Source organism: Haliotis rufescens, unplaced genomic scaffold, assembly GCF_023055435.1.
Source record: "Haliotis rufescens isolate VD_foot unplaced genomic scaffold, xgHalRufe1.0.p SCAF_58, whole genome shotgun sequence".
NCBI lineage: Eukaryota > Metazoa > Mollusca > Gastropoda > Lepetellida > Haliotidae > Haliotis > Haliotis rufescens.
In genome coordinates, this window is record NW_025964312.1 from 2013604 (window position 1) to 2026703 (window position 13100).

The 13100-nt window shown below is 40.6% G+C and overlaps 1 protein-coding gene across 2 annotated transcripts in view; it reads left to right on the plus strand.

Annotated features, from left to right (window-relative positions):
* Positions 1–1640: 1640 nt before the first annotated feature.
* LOC124149597 (endothelin-converting enzyme homolog) overlaps positions 1641–13100 on the plus strand; it is a 48001-nt gene continuing 36541 nt past the window's right edge. For both annotated transcript variants that reach the window (XM_048385408.1, XM_048385409.1), the window contains exon 1: positions 1641–1784. The gene's annotated coding sequence lies outside the window, so the exon portion shown is untranslated. The remainder of the gene's footprint in view (positions 1785–13100) is intronic.

Sequence of the window (13100 nt, forward strand, 5' to 3'; positions counted from 1 at the left end):
GTGTGTATAAACTTAGCACATATGCAGGGAGTCGTGTATATAAACTTAGCACATATGCTGGGAGTTTTGAGTCGTGTATATAAACTTAGCACATATACAGTGAGTTGTGTGTATAAACTTAGCACATATGCAGGGAGTTTTGAGTCGTGTATATAAACTTAGCACATATACAGTGAGTCGTGTGTATAAACTTAGCACATATGCTGGGAGTTTTGAGTCGTGTATATAAACTTAGCACATATACAGTGAGTCGTGTACATAAACTTAGCACATATACAGTGAGTCGTGTGTATAAACTTAGCACATATAAAGTGAGTCGTGTGTATAAACTTAGCACATATAAAGTGAGTCGTGTGTATAAACTTAGCACATATACAGTGAGTCGTGTATATAAACTTAGCACATATACAGTGAGTCGTGTATATAAACTTAGCACATATACAGTGAGTTGTGTGTATAAACTTAGCACATATGCTGGGAGTTTTGAGTCGTGTATATAAACTTAGCACATATACAGTGAGTTGTGTGTATAAACTTGGCACATATACAGTGAGTCGTGTGTATAAACTTAGCACATATACAGTGAGTCGTGTATATAAACTTAGCACATATACAGTGAGTCGTGTATATAAACTTTGCATATTTACAATGAGTCGTGTGTATAAACTTAGCACATATGCAGTGAGTCGTGTATATAAACTTAGCATATTTACAATGAGTCGTGTGTATAAACTTAGCACATATGCAGGGAGTCGTGTATATAAACTTAGCACATATGCTGGGAGTTTTGAGTCGTGTATATAAACTTAGCACATATGCAGTGAGTCGTGTATATAAACTTAGCACATATACAGTGAGTCGTGTATATAAACTTAGCACATATACAGGGAGTCGTGTGTATAAACTTAGCACATATACAGTGAGTCGTGTACATAAACTTAGCACATATACAGTGAGTCGTGTATATAAACTTAGCATATTTACAATGAGTCGTGTGTATAAACTTAGCACATATGCAGTGAGTCGTGTATATAAACTTAGCACATATACAGTGAGTCGTGTATATAAACTTAGCACATATACAGGGAGTCGTGTGTATAAACTTAGCACATATACAGTGAGTCGTGTACATAAACTTAGCACATATACAGTGAGTCGTGTATATAAACTTTGCATATTTACAATGAGTCGTGTGTATAAACTTAGCACATATGCAGTGAGTCGTGTATATAAACTTAGCATATTTACAATGAGTCGTGTGTATAAACTTAGCACATATGCAGGGAGTCGTGTATATAAACTTAGCACATATGCTGGGAGTTTTGAGTCGTGTATATAAACTTAGCACATATACAGTGAGTCGTGTGTATAAACTTAGCACATATGCAGGGAGTTTTGTGTACACCTCACAGCTCCGAGTCCTGGCGTCGCGACCATCTCCCACTCAACGCTCCAGCAGCTCAGAGCAACTAACTCAACTCTCCCTTCCCTCTGGGTCTGCGCTCCCGGGGAGGCAACCAAGACAGGAACGCTACAAGCGCTCCCAGTAAGCATGCCATGTGGAGGGACAAGCCCAGGGAGGTTACAAAGGGGTTTAAAGGAAATCTCTCAACCAAGATATGTGAAGATAAATGCAGGAGAGCCGGATCTCTTATCAGTTGGAGATTATAAATTTAGGTAAGCGAGGCTGCTGGACTCACTTGGATTCTGATAGTGCGAGGGTCGGTGCCGCGTCCTCTTTGACGGACTGGAATATTGAAACCTTTTGCTTACAGGAGAGAAAGGTAAGCACTCGGTGCCAGTACTATATGCAGAGTGACATGTTTGGTATCTATTGATGTGCTAGGATGTTATATATATCACCGGTTTATCACTGTTGACGTCACTACACAGACTCATAGAGTGCCCCTGCTCAAAGTTTTAGTACAAGAAATAGGATTTAATTCCCGGAAATTCTGTAGTAAAACTGTTTCGAAACCTGTAAATACTTTATCACTGTAATAATCGTATCCGTGTCTTCGGGATAAGAGAAACACATGGGTTTCCTGTCTGTTGCGTAATCTCTTTACTGTCGCGCATCTGCCACATCACACTATTTGATCACTGTACCTTTCGCGAAACTGTTAGCTCACCTTACCAACATACACCGTCAGTGAACAGTGACATACATGTCAAAAATAACAATGAACCTATTTCTGTTTAGAATAGATTATTGTGTTTGACAACAATAGGAAATCGCATGGTGCTTGATCCGACATACTTAATACGAGGTGTTTGATAGCACAGTGGATTTTTACGCTTGTCCGGCAGGACAGTTGGGTTGGTGAGGTGAGGTGAGGTGAGGTGAGGTGAGGTGAGGTGAGGTGAGGTGAAATTGAGTTTAACGTCGCGTCCAAGATTATTGCACTTATATAGCGACGTGCATGCACGTGTATGTGTGTGTGTGGCTGCTTGTTCTAGTCCGGACTGATGCCGATTTATAGTGCTAGCTCACTGAGATACCATGCCGCAGTTTAACATGAATACCCCACTCAGACACAGTATACTGACTCCGAGCCGACCAGTCCTTGTTTTAGCCCCTGAATGCCGAGCGCCAGACAGGGTAACAACAAGTACCATCTTTTGGTATAACGCGGCCTGGGATCGAACCCCGGACCTTCCGCTCTCCGGGCGGACGCTCTACCACTAGACCACGGAGGCGGCCACTGGTGGTCGAGACTTTCATGGAGTGGCAAACATCTCGGGAATTAGGGATTCCACACATTTTAAACTGACACGCCGTGATGCATATTCTTTACCTGCCGAATGATGCACACACTGTCTAGAGACCATAATAATACTCACCGCCAAAAGAAGCGAAAACCATAGAAACATATAGGGAAGTATGTAAGTGATGTTTCCAATGCGCACGTGTATGTGTGTGTGTGGCTGCTTGTTCTAGTCCGGACTGATGCCGATTTATAGTGCTAGCTCACTGAGATACCATGCCGCAGTTTAACATGAATACCCCACTCAGACACAGTATACTGACTCCGAGCCGACCAGTCCTTGTTTTAGCCCCTTAATGCCGAGCGCCAGACAGGGTAACAACAAGTACAATCTTTTAACGTCTTTTTGTATGACGCGGCCCGGGATCGAACCCTGGACCTTCCGCTCTCCGGGCGGACGCTCTACCACAAGACCACGGAGGCGGTCCACTTGGGTTGGACTGTCCATTGCAGGGTTAATCACAGCCAAACTGACTAGTCAATGCCAAGCGACGAGTAATGAAAACTGGGTTTATTTTACCCAAATGGATTATAGCTGGACTTCGAGGGATTCCGGGAAAGATGATGTCACATGCAACTGTTTTCTTGTTTCGCGGGGATGGTTGAAACATTCCCTCGTCACGCCGAAGACCCGGTTCGATTCCCGACATGGGTACAAAGTTTGAAGCCCATTTCTGGTGTCCCCCACTGGGATGTTGCTAAAGGCGGCGTAAAAACATACTCACTGAATCACTCTTGTCCCGCGAGACGTGGGCGGTCATACCTTGGGTGGATCGGTGCTCATAACATCAATCACTGGTTTGTCTGAACAGACTCAATCCATTATTTATAGACGTTATATGGGTGGAATTCTGCAGAGCACAGCGTTAAAGTTTTGAATTATGCAATGAGTTTTATTTAGGAATGATATAACAATTACTGCTTATATTCTGTCTAGGAATTATATAACTGCTTATATTCTGTCTAGGAATTATATAACTGCTTATATTTTGTCTGGGAATTGTATAACTGCTTATATTCTGTCTAGGAATTATATAACTGCTTATATTCTGTCTAGGAATTATATAACTGCTTATATTTTGTCTAGGAATTGTATAACTGCTTATATTCTGTCTAGGAATTATATAACTGCTTATATTCTGTCTACTCTGCGCTCACGCAAAAGGCCCGGGCTGGTTCCCACGTAGGTACAATGTTTGAAGCCCATTTCTGGTGTCCCCCGCCGTCATATTGCTGGAATATTGCAAAATGCGGAGTATAACCATACTCCTTCACTCACTCACTACTCTGCACATATGTTGAACATCCTGGTCTGTTGATTTGTACAACGGGTTTTGGGAATCAATGACCTGCTTATAGCCTCTAATGTGTTTACGCAAAAGGAGTCATCATCATATACCGTTATATTATGTGTACATCAATATCAATTGGTGCTTTTTCTATTCGGTATATATGGGGGCACGGGTGGCCCAGTCGTCTAAGGCGCCGCGATTCGCTGTGCAGAGTTGCGTCCCTTGGGCATACCAGAAACCAATGAATCCCGGATCGCTCCGATTATGTTTCTAGGTTTGTCAGCACCATACCCGTGCTCACGCACTATTCGGTATATTACGTATTCTATACTATAATGTTCCTTAAATCAGTCAGATTTCCGAAACAATATGGTATAGCGATGTATTTAAGTCGTAATTCGATAGCGGAATGGGGCAGACTCATGCCATTATTATAGAAGTAATCGTAGCTTTTGATTGTTTGTTGTTTAAAGCCGCACACAGCAATAGTCCAGCTATAGATGTAGATGCTGTGGCAGATGTAGTGATAGTAACAGAGGTTGTAATATCCATCTACTGCCTTCACATTCACGATACGTGCATGCCCAAGATTCATTGAGATCATCGCATTGTGAATACATACGTAGACTACATATATTTGTGAATATAAAACGTAGACTACATACATGTGTGAATACATACGTTGACAACATACATCTATGAATACATACGTTAACTACATACATGTGTGAATACATACGTTGACTACATACATCTGTGAATACATACGTTGACTACATACATGTGTGAATACATACGTTGACTACATACATGTGTGAATACATACGTTGACTACATACATGTGTGAATACATACGTTGACTACATACATCTGTGAATACATACGTTGACTACATACATGTGTGAATACATACGTTGACTACATACATGTGTGAATACATACGTTGACTACATACATGTGTGAATACATACGTTGACTACATACATGTGTGAATACATACGTTAACTACATACATCTATGAATACATACGTTAACTACATACATGTTTGAATACATACGTTGACTACATACATGTTTGAATACATACGTTGACTACATACATCTATGAATACATACGTTAACTACATACATGTGTGAATACATACGTAGACTACATACATGTTTGAATACATACGTTGACTACATACATCTGTGAATACATACGTTGACTACATACATGTGTGAATACATACGTTGACTTCATACATCTGTGAATATGTACGTTGACTACATACATTTGTGAATACATACGTTGACTACATACATGTGTGAATACATACGTTGACTACATACATCTATGAATACATACGTTAACTACATACATGTGTGAATACATACGTTGACTACATACATGTGTGAATACAAACGTTTACTACATATATGTGTGAATACATACGTTGAATACACATATGTGTGAATACATACGTTGACTACATACATGTGAGAATACATACGTTAACTACATATATGTGTGAATACATACGTTTACTACACATATGTGAGAATATGTACGATGACTACACATATTTGTGAATACATACATTGTGTATGAATACATATATATATATATATATATATATATATATACACATATGTGTGAATACATACGTTTACTACACATATGTGTGAATATGTACGATGACTACACATATGTGTGAATACATACGTTTACTACATATATGTGTGAATACATACGTTGACTACACATGTGTGTGAATACATACGTTGACTACATACATGTGCGAATACATACGTTAACTACATATATGTGTGAATACATACGTTTACTACACATATGTGTGAATATGTACGATGACTACACATATTTGTGAATACATACATTGTGTATATGTATATATATGTGTGTGAATACATTTATATATATATACACATATGTGTGAATATGTACGTCGACTACACGTATGTGTGAATACATACGTTTACTACACATATGTGTGAATATGTACGATGACTACACATATGTGTGAATACATACGTTGACTACACATATGTGTGAATACATACGTTGACTGCACATATGTCTGAATACATACGTTGACTACACATATGTGTGAATACATACGTTGACTACACATATGTGTGAATATGTACGATGACTACACATATTTGTGAATACATACATTGTGTATATGTATATATATGTGTGTGAATACATTTATATATATATACACATATGTGTGAATATGTACGTCGACTACACGTATGTGTGAATACATACGTTTACTACACATATGTGTGAATATGTACGATGACTACACATATGTGTGAATACATACGTTGACTGCACATATGTGTGAATACATACGTTGACTGCACATATGTGTGAATACATACGTTGACTACACATATGTGTGAATACATACGTTGACTACACATATGTGTGAATACATACGTTGACTACACATATGTGTGAATACATACGTTGACTACACATATGTGTGAATACATACGTTGACTACACATATGTGTGAATACATACGTTGACTGCACATATGTCTGAATACATACGTTGACTACACATATGTGTGAATACATACGTTGACTACACATATGTGTGAATACATACGTTGACTACACATATGTGTGAATATGTACGATGACTACACATATTTGTGAATACATACATTGTGTATATGTATATATATGTGTGTGAATACATTTATATATATATATACACATATGTGTGAATATGTACGTCGACTACACGTATGTGTGAATACATACGTTTACTACACATATGTGTGAATATGTACGATGACTACACATATGTGTGAATACATACGTTGACTGCACATATGTGTGAATACATACGTTGACTGCACATATGTGTGAATACATACGTTGACTACACATATGTGTGAATACATACGTTGACTACACATATGTGTGAATACATACGTTGACTACACATATGTGTGAATACATACGTTGACTACACATATGTGTGAATACATACGTTGACTACACATATGTGTGAATACATACGTTGACTGCACATATGTCTGAATACATACGTTGACTACACATATGTGTGAATACATACGTTGACTACACATATGTCTGAATACATACGTTGACTGCACATATGTGTGAATACATACGTTGACTACACATATGTGAGAATAAATCCACCGACTCCATAGATTCGATGAAAAGTGAAATTCATCTTCAGTGACTAAACAAGTGCAAGATGTTTCATGAATAGTTAGCTCCTGGGAATGCACTTTAACCACGATGTAATGCCAGGGGTGGTTGTTGTTGTAGAGTGAGCAACCTAGACTATGTTACCACTGTGGATTTTATATATTAAACATTTTGCGTTTAAGCCTTTCTTGAGCCGAACTCATTTGTTTACGAGCAATGTAATCTGCGACAGCAAATGCATTGTTGAACAGAGGCCGTTATAATTACAAAATGTATACTTAAAGTATACGATATGTGACCTGGTGTTTCGTGTGTCTTCGTAAACCGCAGATCTGTGCTCATAATATCGATCACTGGTGTAGCTCTGCTCAGACTTGCTAATTTACAGACAATGGAAATAGAGCTGAAATATTTTTGACTGCTGCTTAAAACAACATTGTTGTTTGTTGTTCAACGCCGCGCTCGGCAATAGTCCAACTATATGACGGCGGTTTGTAAATACTCGTGTCTGTACCAGACAAACCAGTGATTGACATCATGAGCATCGATCCAAGCAATTGGGATACGATGACATGCATCAACCAAGTCAGCGAGCCTGACCACCCGATACAAATATTTCGAGTGAAGTTAAGCGAGTGACAACAACGAAATATCGGAGCAGCATCACGTCAACAAACGTACACACGGACTGACCGTATTTTTCAACAGAAACAATAATTATCTCGGGAAAAGTCGCCCCCTCCAATGTTCTGAAAAACACGACGCATTGTTCCCTCTTCAAGCAGCTGCCGGACTCCCTTGATTTCCAAATAGGGCCTGCTACTAACGCCAACAACGGATTACCGTAATCCCCGCACCAAGCAACTAATGGCCCTGGCTGGCTCTATAGCGCTCTGGCATTACGCTCGGGAACACGTCGGGCATTTCACGGCTCAAGCCACTCGGACGTCATAGGGCAAATCACGACGGAAATATACCTCTGCGGTAACCAGACGTTACGGCCGGTTAAAATACAGTTTTAGTTGAACTTGTTGAACTGTTGGTTCTCGCAGCTATATAGAGATAAGCGCAGGATAGAGTGAGTGAGTGAGTTGGGCTTAATGCCGTTTTTAACAGTATTCCAGTTATATCGCGGCGGGTCAGCTTAATGTGGGAGGAAAGCCCGAAGTGATGCAGGTCTCAGACGTTTACCACTTCGGTGAAACCCACGAGCACGGGTATGGTGCTGACAAACCTAGATACATAATCGGGGCGAACCGGGATTCGAACCCACAATCATAGGGACGCAACACTGCACAGCGAATCGCGGCGCCTTAGACGACTGGGCCACCCGTGCCCCCTTATTGCAGGATAGACATGAGCCCAGTCCATGTTATGGTATGCTCTAGTGACATGAAGCATACCATTTGATTTGACAGATAGAAACGTGTTCAAAAGAATAAAGTATGTCTTTATATTACCATGTGGTAAAATAATGAATTGGTCGAAGGCGCTGCGTTAGTTGTGCAGAGTTGCGTCCCTTTGCTGCTTGGATCTGGTAATCATGGGTTCGAAATCCATTTACATCCCGATTGTGAGTACTCTGTTTGTCATCCTCAGCTCACTAAACAGTGGCAACCATGCATGCAGCCTGCGTCACGTTGTTGTTACATTAACCCTTTAGGCTGATTGAGTATGGTTTTACGCAGCATTTAGCCATATTCCAGCAATATCACGTTCAAGACATCCTCAAGGGTCCCCGGTGGCCAAGTCGCAAGTCGTGAACGTGGGTTCGAATCCCAGTTCGCTCCCGATTTTGTTTCTAGGTTTGTCAGCACCATACCCGTGCTTGTGGGTTTTACTAAAGTGGTAAACGTCTGAGACCTGCATCACTTCGGGCTTTCCTCCCACATTAACCTGACACGCCGTGATACAACTGGAATACTGTTCAAAGCGGCGTTAAACCAAATCACTCACCATGACATCTTGGTAGAGGGTTTGTTTCTGATACCACAGACATCGCTCAGCCTGAATGTAAACCAACCCCTCCCAGGCAAACTGTATGTTATGTACAGACGCGATTAATCCATAGACAAAAGCGCTTGTTTAGAAAGATATTCTTGACCAAAGTTCCAACCGCAATTAATAACAATTATAATAGCTGTATATAAAGACTGTTTGATAACTTTCGTGACGTTTTATTTACAGTTATTTCAGAGATGAAGCGTACTTTGAAATTAAATGCCTGGCATAAGAAAACAAGATTAGAAATTGATAATCAAAGCACGGTACCAATCAGCATTTGATATTTAATCTTTATACGCACAGGAGATAGCCCGCGGAAGAAATCGCAATTAAATTAGACCAATTTGTATTATATTTCTGACTACATAATTTCTCGTTGGCCGTTTTATGATGAAGTACAAAAATACAAGAGTGCGTTTAACGATACATGTCATTGTATCCAGTTCTTGGCGGAGATATATATATATATATATATATATATATATATATATATATATATATATATATATATATATATATATATATATATATCATGGATCTAATTTCTAATTTCAATATATACCATCCAGATTCAGGTTATAGAATGAACTATTTCACAATGATGTTTCTGAAGCTCTGCGCCGAGTACCGTAGGTTCCGAATGAAATCTCCGGGCATCAAAGCTGACAACACAAAGTGTTTATCACCTAAATGCAGATATACTGAAAAGTAGTTCTGCTAAATAGCCTCGAATAGACCATCTAGAAAGCAAAACAGTGTACACTCATTGAACAGAAAGTTCCGCATGGCCACACGCAACTCTTCGGGAGACCACTTCACCACCGTCTCTACCCATGTCCGACGTTGTAAACGTTGTGTAGTAACGTCATCACCGATTTCATCGCTTACTTAGATACAACCTAAAATAGCCGAGTATAATCAGCCCACCGTTGTAGAGCCGTCTCACACTCAGAAAATTCGTATCATTTCGAGCGTGGGTAAAGTTGACCTCTTTAATTCTGAATTAACGCCTGCGAAACATGAAATGGAATTTCCACGTGGATGGCGCGAGATGAGAATACTAGCCCTTAACGCTAGCGTCGCGATACATTCATCGCCGCCTCCGGCCCTGTGGCATAATTTTCAATAACAAACCCCCCTCCTTGAGAAAAGAGCTCATCAAAGGGAGATTATATTGATCACCGAGGAGTAATGTCAAGGTCAAATTAGTGCCGACGTTTCTCGCGAGGAAACGCGTTGGTGACATTTATGTTTTAGGCTTGAGAAATTGTTTCTAGTTGTTAGGTAAGGCCATCCCTAATGGACGCTTGGCTGATTGGAGATTTTCTCATTTTATGCGAAAATCCCTGTAGTACCTTCAGCAAATACGGAACTTTCAGAGCGCAGGGCTGCAAAGCCGATTTACCCATGCCCAAAATAAATACGCATTCCCTTTAGGTTGTGCCATGGACGACATGGTTCTTTGAAGCCATCCTTTGTTTTAACAAGCACTTAATATTATTGAATACCACAAAGCTGATATTTCCAGGGGAACGAGCACCATAGAGGTGATACTTTTCAAATAAATTGATTTTGTCTCCAAGGACTTGATCCTGACAAATATCGATATCGAATGGTTGAATTTACCATCGCTTGGGAGGTTCTCTGTCTCCGCTTGACATTCTTCACCGTTTTGGATACGATCATGACAGCCGTATAAATTACTGCATTCGGTGGTCCTGGCTTAACAATGAACGACTGTATGTTGTGTTACGCCGCAGTGGCTAATATACAAGGAATATCAAGACATATTCGCGTATGGGCCATGAGAACCAGTGGCTGATATCATGAGCAACGGTACGAGCCGTCGGGGAATGATGCCAGACGTTGAGGCAATTCACTCATTGCGACAGTCAGGTCACCATTCTTATGAGACTTTTAGGGGCAGTCGGGTAGCCTAGTGGTTAAAGCGTTAGCTCGTCACGCCGAAGACCAGGGTTCGATTCCCGACATGGGTACAATGTGTGAAGCCCATTTCTGGTGTCCCCCGCCGTGATATTGCTGGAATATTGCTAAAAGCGGCGTAAAACCATACTCACTCACTCACTATGAGACTTTTCGTGACTTTAACCCTACTCCGTGTCTTGTGGACAGAGCGTCTGCCCGGATAGGTCAGTTGGTCAGTTGTTCGATCCCCCTGGCCGCATCAAACCAAACGACGTTTAGAGATGGCACTTGTTGTTACCCTGCCTGGTGATCGGCATTAATGGGGCTAAAACAAGGACTGGTCGGCTCCAAGTCAGTATACTGTGTCTGAATGGGGTATCCATGTTAAACTGCGGCATGGTATCTGAGGGGCTAGCACTATAAACCTGGCGTTAGTCCGGGCAAGTTCAAGCAGCCACATACTATGTCCATGCACGCCGCTTTATACGTGAAATAATCTTGAACGCGATGTTACTCCCCATTTCACTTCTCCCCTGCATTCGTGACCAACTCGTGTTATTCCGGGACAAGCCGAATAGCGACTCGTTCCCCTCATTCGTCACCACTCGCCCCTTTCCGTAGCCTGGAAGAAGACTCGTCCCCCTATCGATGAATGTTATGTGCGAAAATACGACAAACCAATCAGAATGCGCGTATGATTTCAAGTTCTTCGTCAAAGAATCCCTCAGAAATATTTTTGATTTTACATATGTCTTGCATCTAAAAATATACCCAAGACACAGTTAAATGTGTTCAATCATACTGTATAATTGCAGATGTCTCGATGGGCTTTAAATTGCATCTGAAATATATATAATATATGGGGAAATAAATGTGAACCATTACGCAACGAGTTGACAATTGTTTTAGGTATGCCCGTCTGCGCTAAGACGGAACCCGGTCGCAAAAATGGCCATGAGAGGGGCACGAGTCGCTATTCGGCTTGTCCCGGAATAACACGAGTTGGGTCACGAATGTCGTGCCCCTCTCATTGCCATTTTTGCGACCGGGTTCCGTCTTAGCGCAAACGGGCATACCTAAAACAATTGTTAACTCGTTGCGTAATGGTTCACTTATCTTTCCCCATATTATATATATTTCAGATGCAATTTAAAGCACATCGGGACATGCTATGTTATACAGTATGATTGAACACATTTAACTGTGTCTTGGGTATATTTTTAGATGCAAGACATATGTAAAATCAAAAATATTTCTGAGGGATTCTTTGACGAAGAACTTGAAATCATACGCGCATTCTGATTGGTTTGTCGTATTTTCGCACATAACACTCATCGATAAGGGGACGAGTCTTCTTGCAGGTTACGGAAATGGGCGAGTGGTGACGAATGCAGGTTACGGAAAGCTGACTGTGGAGTATTTTAAACTCAAGACAAACACCCACAACGTTATACAGTAAACTACGCTTATAACGAACACGCTTAATACGAACTGACCGATGTAACGAACTTATTTTTTAGTCCTGGTCAATTGCTGTATATATGCTTATGACGAACAACGGTTATTACGAACTATAATTAGTGGTCCCTTTGAGTTCGTTATAACCATAGTTTACTGTGCTTTAGAACTGAAGAGACGAACCAAGACTATACGATACAGATAATATAGCCAACGCCGAGCTTCGTTTTGAATAGTCTCCCTTGGAAAGGTCCATTTCACTCGCTTCGCCGCGTGAGAAAATTTGTGAGTTCTTTATGTCGATTACTTTGTTGGAGTATAATGTACATAAACTGTGACATATATTTCACCAGTTCGCTCGAACACAATGCTAGGGAGGCTAATCGTATCTCAGTCCTAATTGCAGAGGCTGACGGTCGGTTAGGGTTTAGGGTTTCTTTGTGCTGGT